The sequence below is a fragment of the Canis lupus genome, chromosome 14 (genome assembly GCF_048164855.1).
Source record: "Canis lupus baileyi chromosome 14, mCanLup2.hap1, whole genome shotgun sequence".
NCBI lineage: Eukaryota > Metazoa > Chordata > Mammalia > Carnivora > Canidae > Canis > Canis lupus.
In genome coordinates this window covers 6,335,640-6,353,611 of record NC_132851.1, presented here as the reverse complement: position 1 = coordinate 6,353,611, position 17,972 = coordinate 6,335,640, and the positions used below count along the sequence as shown (strand labels likewise).

Genomic DNA, 17,972 nt, shown 5'->3' with positions numbered 1-17,972 from the left:
CTCTCGATCAAGGGGCGTGGATTCGCTTCCCGCCTCCCCCCCCCCCCCCCCGCATCCCTTTCTAACGAGAAATGTCCTAGACCCGCAGTGTTTCTCCTTCTGCCTCGGCTACTAGAGCCATTTCTTTTTCCCTTCTTCCTCTTCCTCAGAAAAAGAACCCACGCGCAAGATTTCAACAAACCGGCGTCGAGAAAACAGACACAACCACCCGGCCAGCTTCAACGCCACAGCCTCGGCCCCTGCACCCACCCCCGTTCCTCCCGGACGGCGACCGCGGTGCAAGGTTCGGCCCGACCAGGACTCCCCCCCCGGGGCCACCATCGCTCACTGACCCAGGAAGCTGTCAAACAGCGAAGTGGCTTCACTAACAGCTACGGAGGCGGACAGCCTTGCGGACGTTAACGGCTCAGCGCTCCATCCCTCCCGGCCCTAAGCGGCGGCCTCACGGCTCTCCGACCCCAGCGCCTACGGAGCAAGTCACGTGCCAGCCGGAGCAGTCAGCTGACCGCGGCGCGCGCCGCTTCGCCTACGCGCGCGCCACTGCGCAGCCGCCGCCGCCGCCGCCGCCGCCGCCGCGACCGTCCGCCGAGGGCGGGGCGGGGCGGCGCTTCCGACAGCCTGGGAGCCCCGGAGGGCTGGGGGCCGCGGCTCGGGCGGGGTCGGGTAGCCGCCCGCGCCGGGCCCTGGCGCCGTCTGGCCCGCCCCTGGTGACCGTCACCGCCAGCGTCCCCGACGCGACCCCGCTTTTTCAGGTTTCTGCGGGTCGGGCTTTGTGCCCCGCAGCCGACACGGGCTGCTCCACGCGGGGTTTCTGCGGGCGGCCCCGTTTTCTGAGTAATAGCCTTAATCGTTTACTTCAGCTGATTCACATTTTCCTTCCGGTCCACTTCCAGTTAATTCCAGAAATGTTCGTGGAGCATTCGCTGCGCACTGCGGGCATGCTGCTCTATCTCCCAGAGCGATGCACTTCTTGCCCTGAGAGGGCACGTTATCTAGTTCGGGAGTATGTGTGGCGTGTGGTAAACATCACAATAGTTGAAACCACGTTACATGACGGGGAACCAAGAAAGGTTTCGGGACAGAGATGTGGACGAGGAAAAGCACATCCTGGGGGCTGGGGGCGGGGGAGGTGGTGGGAGAGAAGAAGGTAGCAAGCGCTCTTCGGAACCTGCGTATTTCTTTGGCTTGGGAAAATAAAGAGGTCATATGCTCATTTAGAACTTAGTTTTAGAAACGATAGAGAACCTTAGGATTTTCTAGTCTCTTTTTAGATTTGTAGATGAAGAAAGTGAAGAACCAGAGGTCACAGAGCTGGTTAGCGCAGGGGCATAAACATACCTGCCTTAAATTCCGGCTGTACTACTCCTAACTGTGTGACCTCAGGCCGCTAACGTTCAGCCTTCTTCACCACAAAACGGTGGTCACGATACACACCTTTTAGACGTATTGTGAGGGTTGAAGGAAGTATGCAGTTAGCACAGTGTCTGGCAGAGGAAACACCCAGGAAAGGGTCACCGGTATTACTGTAGGTGACAGGACCAGGTGTTCTGAGCTATTCCATGCCTTTTCTGCTCTTGTGTCCCTGGAGAAACTCAACACAGAATTTCTTAAAGCCTCAATATTAAATTGGACGGAAAGCGACAACCAACCAAACCATCTCCAACCAGATGCTTCACCAGTTCTGGATGAAGTTCAGGCAATTCCAACAACCAGTTCTATAACACAGCTTTGGAAACTTGTCAGGAATTCCAAAAGCCTTATCTGGCATCACAAAAGTGGGCCTAAAAAAAAAAAAAAAAGTGGGCCTAAAGGCAATATTTTGTTGGCACTGTACTGTCCAATAAAACCTTATTCAATGATGGAAATGCTGTTCTGTGCTGTCGATATGGAACCCACTAGCCTTACGGGGCTACCGAGCAGTTGAAATGTGGCTGGTGTGACCAAAACTGAATTTTAAATTTTATTTCACTTTAATTAAAATTCAAATACACGCAAGAGGTTAGCAACTGCTTTGGACAGTGCAATTTTAGGGTCTGCATTTGAAACCTTTTGGAGTTTCTTGTTTGTATGTGGCCCTGAAGCAGAATTCTCATCTCAGTTTCTTAAATTTTAAACTCAAGTGCATCCACTTCTAGACCTCCTGATACTTTCCAATGTTTTAAACACTGGAACAACTGGGTGGCTCAGCGGTTTAGCGCTTGCCTTTGGCCGAGGGCATGATCCTGGAGTCCTGGGATCGAGTCCCGCATCGGGCTCCCTGCGTGGAGCCTGCTTCTTCCTCTGCCTGTGTCTCTGCCTCTCTCTCTCTCTCTCTCTGTCTCTCATGAATAAATAAATTCGTAAAAAAAAAAAAAAAAAAGTGATACTTGAGAGGCGGTGTAATGTAGTGCTCAATAAATGTTAGCTCTAATTATTATTAGGTCTAGCTTATCTCATTAAAAAATCTAGCAAGCATATTTAATATAAGCAGCACATGATTGCTTTCTAATACCTTCTAATAGTAAGAGAATGTTTTGCAAAAAGAGGAAGCTCACTTTTCTGTAATACAGGTAGGATCATGCTAAGTATGTCAGTATGTTTAGCAGACATGCCACACTTTTCCCTCCATTTCCAACTGTCTATAGACTCCCCACCAGGAAGTACCTTCTGAGCTTAAAGGCACTGAAAAAATGCATAGAGAATACCTAATTTTTCCTAACAATTTTTTCAAGGAAAAAGATAAATGTTTTAATTAAAGTGGGAGAAGTATTTGAAACTAATAGCACAATAGAAATAAAAAAATCACTTCGCCCTCCTATAATATAAATATCTTGAAAGTTGGTACTGGTATCTCCCTGAGAAAAGGAAATGTGCTTGCTTAGGAAAACACTTTGATAAATTAGCAAAACAGAAGATAAACTGAGCTTGGGTAAATGGAGACAAGCCAAAGACATAACTAAACTAGTTTTCAGACTGGAAAAAAACAGAATTGGGGTGAAGAGGTTGGAGGAAAGCATAGGGAAGTGAAAGGAAAAGAGAAGAGAAAGAAAGCAACATGATTAAAGGGCTTACAAAAGCAAGAGTGCTCAGAACTCCAGTTGAGATTGCCTTGATGTAAATCTTTTGCCATCTGCCCAAATTTTTAATAAAGTCTAAGTTCAAATGCTTCATATATTCTTTTGGTTTGTAGAAATTTCTACTATCAGGTTACATTACATAAAGAGCTCAAATGGATAAGAACAATCAACAAGACTCCCAACACAAAAGTGAAGAAAAGACACAATTAGGGAAGGAAGAAACACCACTAGCTAAAACATACGGGAAAATATTCACCCTTACTAGTGTTCAAAAATATGAATAAGACAAGTGCCACCTGGATGCAGTTGGTTGAGCCTCCAACCCCTGGTTTCAGCTCAGGTCATGATCTCAGGGTCCTGAGACCCAGCCCTATATCCAGCTCTGCATTTAGCATGGAGTCTGCTTAGAGTTTCTCCCTCCTTCTCCTTCTGCCCCTCCACCCTGCACTCTGTCTCTGTCTCTCTCTTTCAAATAAATAAGTCTTATGTAAATAAGACGGTACAAGTATCTACAAAAATATATAAATATAAATGAGAACTTATATTAGCAAAGGTAGAAATGTATACATAACAACCAATGCTGATGAAAATGTGGTATGATAGACTCTCATACTGCTAGCAGAAACATAAACTACGGTCAGCAATTTGACTAATGAAAGTGAAGGCTTAAAAATGTTTGTCTATTTGATCTACATTAGGATGGAAGTAATTCACAAGATAGGAAAATCTTTATGCATAATATGTCCATTATATCATAATATCTGTTGTCATCAACAATGATATCAATTAAAGATTTAGTTGAAGAACTAAGCCCCCTATGAAGGTGAAGTGTTGAAAATGGTTTGAGGTTTATATCTTGAATCTTTGGAGTTTAATATTCGTAATTAATGAATAGAATACACTAAACCAGTGGTTCTCAATCAGGATATTTGGCAGTGTCTGGGGATGTCTTTACTTGTCACAACCTGTGAGGAGAGGGATATGACAAGTATTTAGTGAGTAGAAACTAGGGATGCTGCTAAACATCCTACAATGCACAGGACAGCCTCCACAACAAAGGATTATCTGATCCAAAATATCAATAGTGCTAAGAAATGAAAATTCTAGTACTAGACCTTATGATATTCTCAGATTCCAAAGGTTATTCTTTAAAAGATTTATTTATTTGTCATTTGTTTATTTATTTTAGAGAGAGAGAGAGGGAGCATGTGGGGGGGGGGGCAAAGGGAGAGAGAAACTTTAGCAGACTCCATGCTGAGCATGGAACCTGGCACAGAGCTCAATCCCACGACCCTGAGATCATGACCTGAGCCAAAACCAAGAGTTGGACACTTGGGATGCCTGGTGGCTCAGCAGTTAAGCATCTGACTTTGGCCCAAAGTGTGATCTTGGGATCCAGGATCGAGTCCCACATCAGGCTCCTTGCAGGGAGCCTGCTCCTCCCTCAGCCTACATCTCTGCCTCTCTCTCTTACTGTGTCTTTCATGAATAAATAAATAAAAATCTTAAAAAAAAAAAAGAGTTGGACGCTTAACTGACAGTGCTACCCAGGTGCCCTGAAAATTTTTTTGACTTTTATTTTTTTTAAGTTATCTCTATGCCCAATGTGGTGCTCAAACTCATAGCCCCAGGATCAAGAGTCACATGCTCTTCTGACTGAGCCAGCCCGCATCTCATTAGATTCCCAAATTCTTGATTACTAAGATGGTATATAATACTCTTAGTTTTCTATCCATAAAATTGAGGCAATAATATCTACCTCTATTGTCGTATAAGAATTATATGGAATCATGTAATAAATTATAGTCACATTGCCACTTTGGATTGTCAACCAGGCTCACTCAGTAGCTAAAGGATTGGTTCCCATATGCCAGCCTCATAGTGAATTCTGGACTTGTCACAGTCACAAATTTCTGCATAACGTGCCCCTTGCTTGAGAAGAATAGAAACAGAAATTTTTAAAACAATAAATGCCAACTATTTGATGAATAATGGCTTCTTAAAATAGATTTTCATTTATTCCTATAATAATTAATAGATATTAATTATTTCATAATTAGAAAGTATAGTTAAGAAAAAGAAGAAAATTAACATCACCCATCATTCCGCAGCTCAGGGAAAATGAATTTGGTACATCCTTCAAGAATATTTTGATTGAGATGCATACACATATGCAACCTTTGCCATAGGCTCAGAGCAGCAGGTGGGGAATGTCTGTGTCTAGTCTTCTCTCAGAGCAAGAGTCTAGGACATCCATCCCCCTGGTGCCTCAGCTGGGCTGTCAGCTGAGGGATGTCTGACATTGTCTCCATTCCATTTCCTGCTGTTAACCAGAGTCACCTGCAGTGCATCCTCATTCATAAAAGTTTTTTTCTGAGTTGCATAACCATACATATAACAACAGCAATTAGAGCTGAACTTTTAAAGCCCTTAGCTTTGTGCACAACACTGTGTGCTTTGCATAGATTAACTCACTTAATCCTCAGAACAACCCTTCGATACAAGTACTATTATCCCCATTTTACATATGAGGAAACTGAGGCATGAGGTAATAATGTAATTTTACTAATTAGTAAGGGGCAGATCTGAGTTCTGAAGCCAAGCTTTCTGGCTCCTAAGTCCATGTTCTTAACCTCTGCAGCATAAAGCTTCTTGCACTATCTCTTGGACATACTTATTTTATACTCTGAATTTTCATGGCATTCTTATGGCATTTAGGTAATTTTACTTGCATTACAATTTATCAACCTTACCAAGACCACCTTTTACTTAGTCTTGAATGTGTATTGTACATCCAATAGACGATTGAATAGATTTTACAATTAAAGTTTGGATTTTCAAACATTTAATGACAGAGGGGAAGGAAAGAGCTTACTGAGTAATTAAACTTGTCAGTTCCTTTCTTCTGTTCCCTGTGTTATTGGTCCCTGAACTAATAGAAATTATCATCTTTGTCATATCTCCTTGGAAATGTTATGAAAGCTTCTTGGGAGCAGCAAATGTTCAGAGAAGTAGGAAGATAAAATTTTTTTTTTTTTAAAGCAGTCCTGGGGCAGCCCAGGTGGCTCAGTGGTTTAGCACCGCCTTCAGCCCAGGGTGTGATCCTGGAGATCGGGGATCGAGTCCCATGTCAGACTCCCTGCATGGAGCCTGCTTCTCACTCTGCCTGTGTCTCTGCCTCTTTCTCTCTCTGTCTCTCATGAATAAATAAATAAAATCTTAAAAAAAAAAAAAAGCAGTTCTGTCCTTTCACCTGTATTTCAAGATTTTGTTCACTTTATTATTAATTTTTAATTTGCTCATTCCAACTTTAACCCAGTAGGAAAGATATTGAACGACTACTGTTCTCTACTAGGAAGTGGCTGGCTATGGACTAAATCTATTCAATTTTCATCTTATTTATACCAGTAGCCTAAAAGTAATAGCACAAGAAGTTAGCATTTGGATCGCTTCTCAGCCTTTTGGCTAAGATCAAGTGAAGAAGTTAGCACTTGGTAGTTACAAGGAACCAATCAGTTAAAGAAAAAAAAGGAAAATTATGCAACAAAACAACTGATAATAATTAGAAACATGTTTTCTTTAGTTGCCCATTTATTATTACATTTAATTCCTCAATTTACAGGCATATATCTTTCAAAACAGTTAATAATACAATTGATTTACTGACAGGAGAATGTGTTTTTTAAAATTACCAACAGAAATGATGAACACTCATTTTAAGTACCCTTTCAATACTTTCATCTCAGCCCTTACTATTTTATTAAATGTATTGATTTATGTGACTCCTGTAGGGAAACAATTCTTCATGAGTCTCTAACATTTCTGCATGCCCTATTAGTAGAGATACTAACAACCTTTTTCTCTGGACTGTCTTTGCAAGGATGTTTGTATAGCACACAGCCTTGGAACATAGAGATAACGTTTCCTTCTGAAGTGTTGAACAGCCACATTTACTGTACAGTATGAAAGATCTGGGTCCCCTGAGCTTAGGGCTACTCTCAGGTAATGAAATTGACTGTGTGTCCCCACATCCACCAGGGCCCATCCATGTCCCCACTGTGGAAATTTGGGTAGGGGAACTAATACAAATATGCTGATGTGATAAAAGTCTGTGCTGTGAGTAAAAGTCCTCTGTCTCTGACCCAAAGGCCTTGTGTCTGCAGCTAGCATCCATGAAACTCTGAGAAGCCAAATTACCTTGTAGGGTTAAATATCAGACCCTTCCCAGTTCTTGATAGTGTTTGTGATAATAAATAATACATCAGAGACACAGCTTTTTGTAAGAGTAAGGATGAGGATCTCATGGGCTGATTAGTGTAAGATGGCCATGAAAATAGATAATAAGCTAAATTGTACAGTCCCTGGGAATCAGTTGTAGGCTAAATTGTATATCTTCTGAGAAATAAATGGCCCTCTGCTTTATAGCTTGTTACTGAGGAGGAATTGCAGAGGTGGTTGCAGGCCATGCCGTCTCAGAGACTCTAGATAGGGCCCTGGTTGCCATGCTGCTAACTCTTCTCCAGGCAGAGGCAATTCCTCACCATTCTGACAATCACCCTCAGGTCCTCCCTTCATAATGACTAGCACTAATACTTGTCCTGGGTGAACAGAAAGTCACCCCCCCCCCCAATCAAAGCATAGTTAGAGATCATAAGGATAATGACCGCTTGGTTGAGTACACCACTTGCCAAGTCTCCCTGGGGTGAGGGAATAACAAATCCTCTTGCCTGTCCTTCTTGCATGGTTTTTCCAGATGAAAGGTCTCGGTGAGAATAGGGAATGGCTGAGGAAAAGTGAAGGGGTAGCCAAATGGAATAGGACACACTGATTTTGTGATGGAGGAAGAACAACACAGCACCTGGGCAAGTAACACCCTAGACCTCCCTGGAGCCTTCTTCAGGTAGGAGAACATGTTACTGTGATTCTCATAAACAGTTGCAAGCACTTGCAATTTAATTCACTGCTTTCCCCTGCCAGATGGCTTCGAGAACAGTTTGAGGTTTGATCGTCATATCCCTTAACCTTACCAACGTGTGTCTGAAGTAGCAAGGAGTGGTCCCAGCTCCTGCTTGTCCCACACAAAACACCTGTCACACCTCTAGTTGTCTTCCACAACCCCATTCCTGTAGCCATTGCTCAGCCATTCCAGGGGGTGGATAAATGCCACATGCCTGGTCACATAGACTATTTCAGTCTGGCTTCCTCAGGCAGCTCCTCTTTAAACAGGACTAGACTCAATTAATCAAAGTGACCTGAGAAGCCTACGATTTAACAGCTGGTGGGCAACCATGTTAGTGGTGCTGTGGAGTTGTTCCCATTGAATAATGTAGGTTTATTTGGGGTGCACCAACAATTATAAACACTTTTGGGATGCCTGGGTGGCTCAGCGGTTGAGCGTTTACCTTCGGCTCAGGATGTGATCCCAGAGTTCCAGGATCAAGTCCCGCATCGGGGTTCCCTGCAGGGAGTCTGCTTCTCCTTCTTCTGCCTATGTCTCTGCTCTCTCTGTGTCTCTCATGAATAAATAAATTTTAAAAACCTTAAAAACACACACTTTATTTCCAGGACTACCATGTATGTCCCCAGGACTGCAGTGATTGCATAGCATCCAGGTATTTTCTTGACCTACTTCCAGAAACACAGTGACAGGTACCTTAGGAATGATCACGAGACCATCAAGGGTTTAAGGAAACACTACTAGCAGACCACAAAGCCCTCAATTGACTGTGAATCCAAAATGAAGTTCAAAATCAAGACTTTGATTACCTGGAAAAGCTTCCCAAAGGGATAACTGGCTCATTTTTTATGTCAGTTGATGTTCAGTTACTGCTACAATGAAATCGATCCAATTAGAAAAAGCAGTACGAAATTTGTCTCTGAGTTTAACTGAAGTGACCAGTGACACCGGCTTGGCCTTGGAAACCATTCAGGTCAGGCTCAACTAACTTGCCAGGGATATTATCAATGGTAGAATTCCTTTAAACTTCTTCCTCAGGTGCCAAGGCAGAGTCAATATTATTGACTTATTATGCCTGCACTAATGCTATGGGCCAAGGGGAAAGACCAGCAGAGAAACTTGGAAGAGTCCCCTGACTTCTCTTAAGTTAGACTCTGGGTTATGGGATCTGTTCAATGAGTTGATTCTAAGATCCTGAGATATGTAGCTGAAGCCACTGCTGTGGGATGGCCGCCTCCTTTTGCTGGGATTCTTGTAAATAGTAGCCTTAATAAGATGCTATACGAGACATATTGAACATATGTGGTGCCAGACTCGGTTGGGTTAATCAGAGTGGCCAAGGGGGCAACAGACATATTCATAAAAAAATTCACAAGAAACCAAGACAGTGTAGAAAGGAGGGGTGGATATCACTGGGAGATAATGCTTCATGGGTTTCTTGCATTTTTGCTGTTGTTCTGAACTCTTCTTTCTTTCCCTCCATTTTCAGGAATAGTTAATTCAGCAGGTAAGTTGTTATATACTTCTCAGCAGATTTTGACCTCCATGGCCACTGTCCTGGTTGGCCTCTCTTATTAAGGATGTTTCTGTAACAAACAGTATTAGAAGATAGAGATACTATCTCTTTCTAGAACAAAATTCTGGTAAGCATTTTTTTTAAGATTTTATTTATTTATTTATTTATTTATTTATTTATTTATTTATTTATGAGAGAGAGAGAGACAGAGACAGAGAGCACATCAAGCAGGATGAGGGCCAGGGGAGGAGAGAGAGGCAGGCGGAGAAAGAATCTCAAGCAGACTCCATGATGTGTGCAGAACTCCACATGGGGTTCATTACCCTGAGATCATGACCCTGAGATCATGAGCCTGAGTCAAAACTAGGAGTTAGGCATTTAACTGATTGAGCCACCCAGAAGCCCATTGGTAAGCAATTTTCAAAACAAATACTTATTTTAGAATAGTTTCAGATTTATAGAAAGGTTGTGAAGATAGCAGAGTTCCCATGAACCCTCTACTCAGTTTGCACAATTATCATCCTATATTAGTATGGTACGTTTGTCCAAGTAAGCTTTTATGCCATCTAGTCTGAAAGATTTGGGTTCCCTAAGCTCAGAGTCCTCTCCTATAATGCAACCCACTGTGTCTCCAGACACCCACCTGGGTCTGTCCACATCACCCCTATGGGACTCAGAGGCAGGAGTAGCAGACATAAATATGTTTATAACTATGCTGCTTACCATGTGGTGAGTTTTAAATAAAGCCCTTTTGGGGGCTCCTGGCTGGCTCAGTTGGTGGAGCATGTGACTTGATCTCAGGGTCATGAATTCAAGCCCCATGTTGGGTATAGAGCTTACTTAAAAAATAATAATAATAATTTAATTTAAATTTAAAAATATGTCCTTTTTCTCTGACCCCAGAGATTTGTGCCTTATGCCAGCATCCATTAAAACTTGGCAGATACACTTGTTATCTTGTAAGCAAGGTAAAATCCCACTCTGCACATTCTTTGACAAACTCTCTCTTCTTCCACCTACCCAACTCCTTAAAGGCATGGCATAAGTTCCAGTTCAATAAATAGATATTGGACTGAGCTAAAATGAGCTAATCATTTAACATTTGTGAGGTTAAAGTTCAGGCTAATACCTGTGTAGAGCTTGGTCCTGTCTATCAATCGTTGCCTACTGATCGAAAGTCCTGAACTGTACAGCAGCAAAGTCATGCATGATGTGTGACCTGGTTCCAAAGCAAGGATCCTCAAACAGGGTGAGGGTGAACTTTGAAAGGTACAATTATCACTTTGTTTGTAGGGGAGGGAAACAGTATGTTCAACACAAATGAATATCTGACAAAATAATCTTGGCATAACTGATTCTCTGGAGAACATGAGAGTTTTGTGATTATCAAGAGTGAGGGTGGGCTGGATAAAGGGAAAGGGTGTTATAAAGCACGATCTTAGACAGACTGGGTATTAGGCAGGGACTCAAAACACCAGCTCAGGTGACCCTGGCTCTGCCACTTGCTGCTCTGTCTGAATCTCAGTTTTCTCATTTATAACCCCTGCAAGAGCATCCAAATATAGCTATTGCTGTGTAAAAGCATCTAAGATGATCTTTTAGGTTTAAAAAATAATCCTATAAAATTAAATCCAGCTTATATGACACTACCAAATCCATCATAGCATATATGTTTTTGTTTTGTTTTATTTTTTTCCTGGCTGTCTCATTTACTGGCTCTATGATCCTGGAAAAATATCAAATACCTAACTTGTTTTTTTTTTTTTTTTTTCAAATTCTTAACGTGTTAAATGATATGATTGCACCTTGTAAGCTTTGAAGTTTGAGATAAGGGCAGTGAGAGTGCCTTGAAATCATGCTTCCTATGTAATTTGTATTAGAATTATGATTATTATATACATTCCAACCAGGCTTTACAAATATCCAATCCAAATGTCATATCAATACCAGTGCATTCACTGAGAAAAGGGACACCCGGGTGGCTCAGCAGTTGAGCAACTGCGTGTGGCTCAGGTTGTGATCTTGGGGTTCCAGTATCCAGTCCCGCATCAGGTTCCTTGTGGGGAGCCTGCTTCTCCCTCTGCCTATGTCTCTGTCTCTCTCTCTCTCTATCTCTCATGAATAAACAAAATCTTAAAAAGAGAGAGAGAGAGAAATAAAATATGCACATAAACACACACACACACACACACACACACCAGCAAAAAGTGTGAGTATAATGCACAAGTAAAAGGGTGAATTAAGAAAGAGGTAAATACTAACCAGATATAAATGAAAATGACATTGGCAACGTGAAAGCAGGCAGGAGTGAATCTGCTGGTTGGATTTAAACTCTATTTCTTCACTTAAGATGGTTAAATAAGAGCTGTGGCAAACTAAGGTTTTCTTCCAATAAATGTAAGTTTTGCAACCAGAAGGAAAGAAGAGTCTCTCCTTCCACCTATAAGTTTCTGAGTATGACAAATTATAAAGAAATCAGGGGGAGGGAGGTTAACTGGTGTTGGGGAAGGATAAATAGTAGAAAATGTTTTCAATCCATTATTAAAAAGCAACCTGATAATTTTATGTGATTGTATTCTAAAATAAAACAAACACCTTCAAATTTGGAATTTGTTTAATTCACCTTTTCCTCAGCAGCCAATAAGTTTAGGCCCAGAAGGGAACAGTTGCACAACAAGCTTCCTTTATACATGTGGTTCTTTGATAAGAACCATAAAATACTATTTTGTAAATCCTAGCAACCACTTTACAAATATCAGAAGGTAAATCACTAGTTCTTTAATTTGATGATTCATTAAATGCTTTTTAAAGAAATTGTGCCTACCTACCCTAACCACACCCTTACAGCTACCCTCCCTAACACCCATGGAACTTGTACTAGAATTTGTACCCCCTAGGCTTCTTGTTTAAAATGCAAGTAACTAAAAAAAAATATTTTTTAAAATGCAGGTAACTGGAGCCATGAAAAAAACTGAATTTGAATTCTGGGGAAATGCAGCTTGAGTATCTGTATTTTATTTTATTTTTAAAGATTTTATCTATTTATTTTGAGAGAGAATTAGCATAGGCAGGGGGAGGGGCAGGGGCAGAGGGAAAGAATCTCGAGCAGACTCTACAGCAGGAGCAGAGACCCTGAGATCGTGACCTGAGCCAAAACCAAGAGTCAAATGTTTAACTGAGTCACCCAGGTGCCCTAGGGTATTTTAGTAGAACTTCACTAAATTTGATAAATCTTTTCACTAGAACTGGTTCAGTAGTAGATGTGAAACTCTGTGCCTGGTTGTATTATTCATTTAGCATTTAGAGTGTACTAGATACATTCATGCATCCAACAAATGTAAGTGCCTACTGTGTATCTAAATTGTACTGAAAAATCCGCTGTCATTTTTGGAGTGTCTACCACCAACTAGATTAAAAGGCTCTCTCAGATAGGGATCCTAAGCAAACATTTCTTTGTAATCCTAGAAACTAATAACATAACCTCTACTTAAGAGTTGCCCACTCAGGGTCCATTCACTCCTCCTTTCTTCCTTTCTAACAGAATCCTAGTTTTGTCCAGGGACCCATCCATATAGCCAAGTATGTCAGAGGAAATTATCAGGAATAGAGCTGATTCCTCCGAAGGTGATGCCATTACCTTACCAAGATTGTGTTAGGTATTTACATGTGACCTATTTCTGGCCAATGAGTCATGAGGGGAAGTCTGCTGGGGTGCTTCTGCCAAGTTTCCTGCCTCTTCCGAGAGCTCCAAGAAAAGGTGATCTCTTTCCTCCAAACAGCTATCCTTCTGAGATATCTGGAACTGCAGGAGCCATCTTGCTACTTCTCTGGAGAAGCTTCCACTGGGGACAGCAGAGAGGAGAAATGGGAAATATTTTGGTCCTTAATTACTTTGTTGAGGAGCCTCTAATCAACCAACGGCAACATCTACCCTACCTCAGGACTTCCAATTCACTAACACTAGTTTGGGTCTGTATCTGTATTTGCAGCTGCTTCTGTATTTGCTGCCAATGTATCCTGATGGTTTAAGATGACATTGACAATGACAATGTCTATGCCTGAAGGGGGCACTGGATGGGTGAGCACTGCGTGTTATACTGTATGTTGGCAAATCAAACTCCAATAAAAGAATATACAAAAAAAATTTTTAGATTAAAAATAAAAAGCAATGTCTATGCCATATTCACAGATGGTGCTACTGACACAAGTAAGGTTTATTGGGGCTATGAATAAAAACATGAATGTAAGTTCTACAATCTTTACAAAGTTAACCTCATTCTCTTAAGCCTCTATAACCTCTGTGTGTGCCTTTCAGATGCAGGAAGGTCAGGAGAACATGAGTGGCTCCCACAAATGTCCAGTGGCCACCACTTTGGCCACCCCTCCCCCCCAGCTTTAATCTGTCTCCTCTCTTGGCTTACCTGACACTTGTTTACTATGTCACTTCTCTTCCTTACGTGTCAAAACTGTTTTCCTTCTCTTTCTATGGCTCCCTTCCTCCTGTACCACGAAAGATGAGTCTTTCTAAAGAATGGGCCCTCCAAAAAAACAAAAAACAAAAACAAAAAAACAAAAAAACAAAAACAAAAACAAAAAGAATAGGCCCTCCAGTCTCCATTTCTTCCATTATAGTTTGTGATTGCCTAGCACACAGTTTCATCTATATATTGCACTCTAATCAAAATCAATGTGTTCAAAGTCAGACCTACCAAATTATATCTGAACACTATCTCCTTTATCTAGAAATGATACTATAGTTTTTTCAAGATTAAGACCTTGATTACAATCTTTGATTTCTTCATCTTCTCCACAATCTTCACCTGGCTCCAAGTCCTAATAAGCCCTCTTACATAATTTCTCTCACACACACCCCTTCCTTCTGTTCTTACAACCACTACCTTGGTTCAGGCTCTGCCTTTATCACTTCAGACCTGGAATACTGCAGTATCTCTAAAAAGCATTACTCCCTGTGCTTTCCCCCTGGTGTGTGCCTAGTCCTTCCTACATACTCCAAAACAGCTCCCAAAATCAGAAACCCTTAGTGAGTTTCTACTGCCTCTATTTATTTATTTTAAAATTTTATTATTTATTCATGGGAAACACAAAGAGAGAGAGAGGCAGAGACACAGGCAGAGGGAGAAGCAGGCTCCATGCAGGGAGCTTGATGTGGGATTCGATCCCTGAACTCTGGGATCATGCCCGGAGTTGAAGGCAGATGCTCAACTGCTGAGCCACCCAGGCATCCCTGTTCCTATTGCCTTTAAATTCATGTCAAAACTCCCTGGCCTCACAAGTCTCCAAAATGAGACCCACAGTTATCTTTTCAGGCATGGCTCCAAACATGCCTCTTTCCAAACTCTTCAATTCAGATAAGCAACTTTACTCCTCATTTTCCACATACTCCTTATAGTTCCTTCCTTCAGCCGTGGGTTTACACTAGCTTACCCTTTGCCTCCTCCCTGTCTCTGGCTAGCAAAACTAAACCTATTTTCCAAGGCCCAAGTAAGAGTCTGAAAGTGGATTATCTCACATGGAAGTTATTCATAAAAGCAATAATGATGATTTACCACAATGAGCACTATTCAATGAGTACTTACTCTGTGCCAACCACTTATAAAATGTGGATGATTAAGACCTACCTTATGGAGTTACTATGAGGATTCAATGAGCTGATGGACATACGAGGCTGAGCCCAGACCCTGGTATATATGGAAGGTGCCCAATACAAATTGGCTGAATTGTCACTAATTATGCCATTAAAATGTCACAATGAGGTTTTGCTACCGGTCAAAATGCCATGTCTTGTCCCCTCAAAACAGAATACATGTGGAGGAAGTGCCTAAGATTACCGTTGGGCTTGGGAAAGGAAAGAGCCAGTTCTAGCTCCTCACAGCATCCCCAGCACAAGTTTCTGAGTCTTAGGCAAATAATTATGTCTTTGTTCCAAATCACATATATTGTCTGGTGATCTGCTTGTTCTTTATATTTCTATTGTGTATGTGTGTGTGCACGCGCGCGCGCGCGCGCGCGCGTGTGTGTGTGTGTGTGTTACATAGCTCTTCACTTCCTTGTTCTGGGCACCAAAATGCAGAACTCAGATAGCATTAGAGAAAAAAGTTCTTTCCAGTGTGATTAGAGGTATAAAGTCATGAGAGAGACTAAAAAAAAAAAGTTCTTTTCTGGTGGGCAAAAGCTCCTCATACATTTTTATCCCCTTTAAAATAGACAACAAAGTTTCCCCCTCTTGCTGTATTTATTCTTGCTGTTTCTCAAACCAAAACACAATTTAAGAGACCGTTACTGCATACGAATGTTAAATACGTGGTTTGCATACTAAATCTGTGACAATCCTTACTCACATTCCAACACTAAGAAGGAAATTAGCAATTTAAATCTCTCTTTGAAACATACTGTGGATTTACTCCTCAGAACTTCCCTCCAAATCCCAAACTGCGTTTAATTACACTAAGGTTAGAACGTTATGATTTACATAAGTATTTGATAATAAGTAAATACTTCGCTCTTTATAAAACTGAGATAGGAAATGTAGTTAGAATTTAGACTTACTTAAAAAGATTCATTTAGTCCAAGGAAAGCCTCAACCTGGTGCTTTGAAAAATATGGCACCATACATTCATGAATGACACAGGATTTAAAATTCCTGGAGGGAGAAGGTCCACCTGCCCCCAGTAGGGGCCTGGATTATAACACACAGGGATGCAAACTCCATTTCTTGAGGAGTCAGGTGTAAATTAGCATGTCAAGGACAGCCGAGTTGTTCCCAGGAAAGCTACAGCATTCTCTTCTATCCCAACATTCGGGTATAGTCAAGACTCTCTGCTTAGGTTTTATCACCAAATTGCCTAGAGTTGTTAAAAATCCAGATTTTCAGGCTTTAGGTTGAATGTAGGAATCTGTACACGTTTTGGCTGACTCATCCTTCAATCCACACCACTTTGTAGAGAAGGTTGTTTTTTGTTTGTTTTGGTAACAGATCCTCTGGTTTCTCTTTCTTGAAGCATATCCTCCCGTATGCTGAAGATTCCCCAAGCGTGGTGCCAACATCTAGCTCTGTCCTCTGAAGCAGATCTTTCTCTTCTTTTCCCCCTCATCAATATTCACCTTTTCTGTTGTATCCTTTCTTGGGAGTAGGGGATGAAGCTCTTCCAATGAATGTAAGAGAAATCTGTAAGCTCACTCATGTGAGCTTTCATCTGTGGCTTTCAGTGACTTCATTATTTTTTTTCCCACAGATCCCTCTTCAGAATAATGGTTTTAAATTCATAAAATAAAATAAAAAGGAAACCAATTATATTGAAATACTGTTCTCAAATTATATTCTAAAAAGTGAAATAGAAACATGTTCTTTATTAATATACTAGAAAACAAGATCTAGAGGCCTGTTTAGTAGTTTTCTTAATTTTAAAATACAGTGAGTATAAATGATATTTTGAAATATTCATAACAACTGTAACGTTATATGAACACATCTATGATTTATATTGGTGACAAAGTCTTAGGTAGTGCTGAGGTTTGTTGACTACATTCATAATTCAACACTCAGTTAGATGAGCATGAAAATAAAGATAAAAATTTTCTCTTCGCGCAAGTTCATGGATCCCCCGCTGAATTCAAGGTCCTTGGGCTGTGTGTCCAAGCTAAGAAAACTTGTCTTGATCAAATGGCTTAATTGTGGAAATTCCAGTCACCGTGGTTGGCCAGTTTAGGCTCTTCTTACACAAATAGGGTGTGTTGGTGTTTTGAACCATAATCCTCTGACAGTTACCCACCACTAATTGCCTGGCAGTTAGTAAGGGATTACAAATGTCTTGGAAGCTTCTCTTCCTCCAGGTGTTTGTCCTGTGTCCCCTTGCAGGTTCACCTATTTCAGTGAGTCCCCTCAGGCCTTCCCACCGCCATCCTATCCCTCTGTGGAATCTTCAGAGGCTCCTAGGACCTCACTAGACCAGGCCTCCTGTCCCCTCCCCAGGTCAGGCTCAAAGCTCCAGCCTGTGCCTCTTCCACTCTCTCTCCTTCAGCTTCTACTTGCCACTGTGTCCCCCACAAAGCTCCTGTCCCCTCTGGGAGTTACCTGGCTGTGTTTTGCAGTCTGCCAACAAGGGCTTACAAAATCCTTCAGTGGTCTAGTCCCATGAGGGATATGGAAAAATACCATTTCTCTTGCCCTACTGATCAGCCAGATTTGGAAAACATTTTTTTTCACCCTGTAGTCCTAGGCATTAGTGATAGACACGTCAGCAAGTTACGTGGCTGCAGCCTCACTGCACACCAAAGCACTGACCTGGTCAGCGTCTCTAATTGAGTGCCAAGTCCCCAACTCACACCCACATAAAAACAGGCAGCTGAGAGAGAGAGAGAGAGAGATAGATAGAAAGGCGGGGGAGGGGAGAAAGGCAGGGAAAGAAAAGGAGGGGAGGGAAGA

General features: G+C 41.6%; 1 protein-coding gene across 4 annotated transcripts in view; it reads right to left on the bottom strand.

The window, feature by feature from the left end:
* The window catches only part of ATP6V1C1 (ATPase H+ transporting V1 subunit C1), a 59,879-nt gene extending 58,906 nt beyond the window's left edge, over positions 1 to 973 (bottom strand). For 2 of the 4 annotated variants that reach the window (XM_072774114.1, XM_072774113.1), the window contains exon 1: positions 333 to 514. The gene's annotated coding sequence lies outside the window, so the exon portion shown is untranslated. Of the gene's footprint in view, positions 1 to 332; positions 515 to 855 lie in introns of those variants that run through there. The other 2 variants (XM_072774115.1, XM_072774116.1) reach the window with 2 other exon arrangements.
* Between the last annotated feature and the right edge of the window lie 16,999 nt (positions 974 to 17,972).